This window comes from Camponotus vicinus, unplaced genomic scaffold (assembly GCF_025532165.1).
Source record: "Camponotus vicinus isolate PSW18456_S1 unplaced genomic scaffold, iyCamVici1.0 SCAF_8, whole genome shotgun sequence".
NCBI lineage: Eukaryota > Metazoa > Arthropoda > Insecta > Hymenoptera > Formicidae > Camponotus > Camponotus vicinus.
In genome coordinates, this window is record NW_028141980.1 from 6,588,408 (window position 1) to 6,593,543 (window position 5,136).

The 5,136-nt window shown below is 31.3% G+C and overlaps 1 pseudogene; it reads left to right on the forward strand.

The window, feature by feature from the left end:
* The first annotated feature begins 3,428 nt into the window (after positions 1–3,428).
* LOC145976359 (uncharacterized) lies at positions 3,429–4,759 on the forward strand (annotated as a pseudogene).
* Positions 4,760–5,136: the final 377 nt, after the last annotated feature.

Here is a 5,136-nt window from a genome sequence, read left to right on the forward strand (position 1 = left end):
AGCAGATCTTGTCGAATAATCTGTTGACAAATTTTGGCAACAGAAAGATTACAGTTTTATAACCGGTTCTGATATATTATAACGCTGTCAGCAGAATATCAACAGAAATATAACAAAGTTTGCTAATATTATCAGTCAACAGATTGGTGGCAGAAACCAAGCAGGATCTGTTAATATGACTTAACGTTAGATTGTTAGCAGAAATCGAGCAGAGTCTGCGTATATAATCTGTCAGCAAATTAACAGCAGAAATGCAGCAGACTCTGTTGCTTGCTAGCATTTAAATCGTCCCAATAAGCAAAATGTAAGCAGTATGTCGGCAGACACAACAGATTTGATGAAATAATGTCAGCAGAATGACATCAATTGCGCCGTCATTCAGCTTATAATCTGCTAGCAGAACCTGCTCACAGAATCGGATATCAGATTGGCAGCAGAAACTTAGCAGAATCTGCTATCAGTGTTAACATAACTTGATGTCAGACTGTTAGCAGAAATCGAGCAGTTGCATATATAATAACCTGTTGGCAGATTAGCAGCAGAATGCAACAGACATCGTTCCTTATACTAACATTCAAATCGTGACGTCATGTCCAAATGACATTCATTACATTCATCATATATTTACTCTTTTTTATTAAAATTTTGTTTTAATGGAAAGATTTTACTGACGATAATTTTTTATTACAAAATAAATAAAATCTTTTTTTTATACAAAATATATACAGGGTGACCCATTTTAACTTAGGCAGCCAAATAACTCGAAAAATAAGCAAGATAGAGAAAAATGTTTTAGACAAAAGTTGTATGGTTTCGAGGGGGCCATAAGATGGTATCATTGGTTTGACCTTGAAGAGTCATTTGAAGGTCACGTGAAGGTCACTTCAATTTTTTTAAATGGAACATCCTATATATTTTTGTACATTCTTGTAGCTTATTTCGAGAGCTTTCCAAAACACTATAATTAAGTACATTTTCGTTAAGTACTTTTTGAGTTATGAGGCTTGAAATAATTTCTTAATTTTACATAAACCGTAAAATATCTTGTAAAATATTCATTTTTCGATTACCTTACCTTAATAGTTTTATGTACAAAATAATGAGAGGAATCAATTGGTGTAAAGAAAACACATAGTTGTTTCGAAGAAAAAATATGTAATTTGCAATTAACAATTCCATATTTTTTCTTAAAAACAACTATGTGTTTTCTTTACACCAATTGATTCCTCTCATTATTTTGTACATAAAAGTATTAAGGTAAGATAATCGAAAAATGAATATTTTACAAGATATTTTACGGTTTATGTAAAATTAAGAAATTATTTCAAGCATCATAACTCAAAAAGTACTTAACGGAAAGGTACTTAATTATAGTGTTTTGGAAAGCTCTCGAAATAAGCTACAAGAATGTACAAAAATATATAGGGTATTCCATTTAAAAAAATTAAAGTGACCTTCACGTGACCTTCAAATGACTCTTCAAGGTCAAACCAATGATACCATCTTATGGCCCCCTCGAAACCATACAACTTTTGTCTAAAACATTTTTCTCTATCTTGCTTATTTTTCGAGTTATTTGGCTGCCTAAGTTAAAATGGGTCACCCTGTATATATACATATAAATATATATGATATAAAATAATTATAAAATATATATAAAAATATACAAAATATAAATTTATTATCTGCACATTGCGAAAACCGAGTGTAATTCCCGTAGGATCAATAAAAAAGGCACTGAAAAGTGCCGATTGGTCTCCTCGGAGACAGAATGGCATTGAAAAATGCCGATATGAAATGCACATTGGGAAAACTGAGTATAATTCCCGTAAGATAAAAAAAATGGCACTAAAAAGTGCCGATTGGTCTCACTAAAACTGTACGAGAAAGTCTCAATTTCGAACTAAATACTATAATACATACATTCATAATCATTCTGTAATTTATAACCAACTATTACTAAAAATCGATTTATGTATCGAGATCTCAAGACTAAATACTTTCTCATACAGTTTTAGTATCCACTAGACCAGATTTGCATTAAAAAATGCAGATTGATTTTTTCTCCGTTCTTTGGTGTCTTTTGTTCTCCTCCATCGTCCTCATTCTCCTTCGTTTTCCTCCATCGTCCTCTGTCCTCCTTTTTGCATGTGTTGTTCTCCTTCATAGTTATACGTAATCGTTGTCCTGTAAATGCATCTGTAATTACATAAAAATATCATTATCATTAAAACATTTTATATATGTGTATGTCTGCATGCATAATAATCACTATTTTTTTATTATACATTAATTACCATTAATTATGTATCATTTTCTTCCAATTCTTGTTCATCTTGTTCATCTTGTTGTTCATCATTCCAAACATTACGATTTCTCGGATTAGGTAGTCGCGCGCGTGGACCACGCAGTTTGCTCCTCGCTCTTTCCTTTGCCGTCCGGAGAGCCTCCTTAGCCTGAACTTGATATTCCGAACGAGTCGGTTTCGGAAAATGTTTATTATTACACACGGCCTCTGCAAAATAAATGTTTTATATATAATTGATATATGATAATAATAGTCATAAAAAAGTGAAGATCTGAAAAATATCATACCGTAAATAGCAAACATTATACGTGTGTTATATAATGGTTTCGGTCCTCCTTCGCGGCCCCACCATGTAAATGATGTCGTTAAAGAATCTTTTAAAGATTCCTTGAAGCAATGATTTATTGCTTCTTTCAAATTAAAGCCGCCTATAAAGTGTAAATAGTTCACCTACACAAAGAAGGTAAGTACTGATTAAATAATGTAACATCTAAAATTGAATGAATAAGAATGAAAATGTGTGGATATATTCTATTTATGTGTATGTGGATAATGTAAATGACATTGACGATTATGGACATGACGATGATAATTTGTCTTCTTCTTCTTCGTCATCTTCGTTTTCTTCGTCATCTTCTTTGTCTAATGCTTCATTCTGTGAAACAATTCAGATTGAACCATCCTTCCGCGATCGTTTGGCATCTTATTGCGTAGAGAATAATTTAACGCACGTACAAGGCAATAATATATTGAATCTTCTCCGTACACATTCTTGTTTTAATAAATTACCGAAAGATATTAGAACACTTTTAGATACACCGCGTGCACGTGTTACTACATTTAATGTAGAACCAGGAGAATATGTTCATTTTGATCTCGAAGTAGGGATAATTCAAAATCTGTGTAATACTACCATTATTGTTAATCAATTAGAATTAGATTTTAATATAGATGGATGCGCCTTAGATAAATCAAGTAACATTCAACTCTGGCCTATTCAATGTAAAATTGCAAATGTGCAACATACAAGACCAATAATAGTAGGAGTTTATAAAGGTGCACAAAACCACTTGATTCAAATATTTTTCTTCAAAAATTTATCGCAGATATCCAAAGAATCATGTGTAAAGGAGGTATTAATTTTTATGGCAATAAGGTGCCAATACGATTAAGATGTTTTATAGCTGATGCACCAGCTCGAGCCTTTATTTTAAATCATCATGGTCATGTAGCTTGTCATCCCTGTTCCAAGTGTAAAGTTTCAGGTATACGTAACGAAGGTCGTTATGTTTTCAATGGTACAAACAATTCTCTTAGAACTGACGAGGAGTATAGTAGATGTTTAGATGAAGATCATCATAAAGGTAATAGTCCATTATCAATGTTACCAATAGGTATGGTTTCACAAGTTCCTTTTGAATATATGCATCTTGTATGCTTAGGCGTTACAAAAAACTTTTATGTGCGTGGGTATATGGTAAATACTCACGTTTTTCAAAATTATCTGGAAGATCTATTTCTGTTTTAAATTCGAGGCTAAATATTCTTAAAAAGTATTGTCCATTAGAGTTTGCAAGACGTCCTAGATCCCTCGATATACTTTCTAAATTTAAAGCAACTGAATTTCGGCAGTTTTTACTTTATACAGGACCAGTTATAATGTACGGTATATTAGATGAACGATTATATAAACATTTTTTATTCTTGCATGTAGCAATAAGAATTTTGGTATCCAACTCGTTTTCAAGGAAATATTTAAATTTTGCAGAACTTGCATTGCAAAAATTTGTTCTTCGAAGTCCAAATTTATATGGTCCAACTTTTAATTCTTATAATGTACATGGTCTTCTCCATCTTACCGATGATGTGAGACGTTTCGGTAATTTAGATTCCTTTTCTGCCTTTCCTTATGAAAGCAACATGTCAATTTTTAGGAAATATTGTCGAAAGCCAGGTCTACCTCTTCAACAAATTTTCAATAGAATGATTGAGACAGATATTCATGGAACAGGCAATAATCATAATATAGATTCATCTACTCACGCAATCTCATTACGTAATAGTGATAATTGTCATCAATATCGTAAGATTCGATGTAATGAACTAACGTTAAGTATAGAAACACATGACAACTGTTGCATTTTACATGATGGTTCTATTTGTATCATTTTCAATATTATCATGGATATTAACTCCTATCGTTTAGCAGTCAAAAGATTTTCTCAGGTAGAGGATTTTTATGATATCGGTATGTTGTCTTCAGCTGTCCAAATATATAAATGTTCCACATTAAATAACGAAATATTTTATGTTTGTCTGGATGAAGTCTTTGCAAAATGTTATAGGATACCTTTTTGGAATTCGATGGAAGATAACGATAGTGACGAAGAAGAAGATTTAGAAACATCTACATATGTTGTCGCTGCTCTCATACATAATGAGAAGCAATAAAAGTTTTTCAATATTTTCAGTAGCGCTCAAATTCAATGTCATGTAAATAGGTTTTAATAATTTATTAATATTCATGTATTATTAACGTATTTTACTTTCTTCATTTTGTAAAGTTTATTTAGTGGCTTTTTAAAAAAAGACTGATGTTCAGAAAAAAGAGACTATCGCAACTTCATTTTCGCAAAAGTTGGTGCTCGTAAATTCATGGAGAAAAGATTAAGGTAATATAATAAAAAAAATTAAAATGAAATAAACAATTATCGCATATAACTAATAAATTATAATTTTTAAGAAATTTTAGACCATGCACACAAAGAAAGAAAAATATATTAGGAATTAAATATATTAAATATAAGAAAAAGAGATCTCTTGGAATA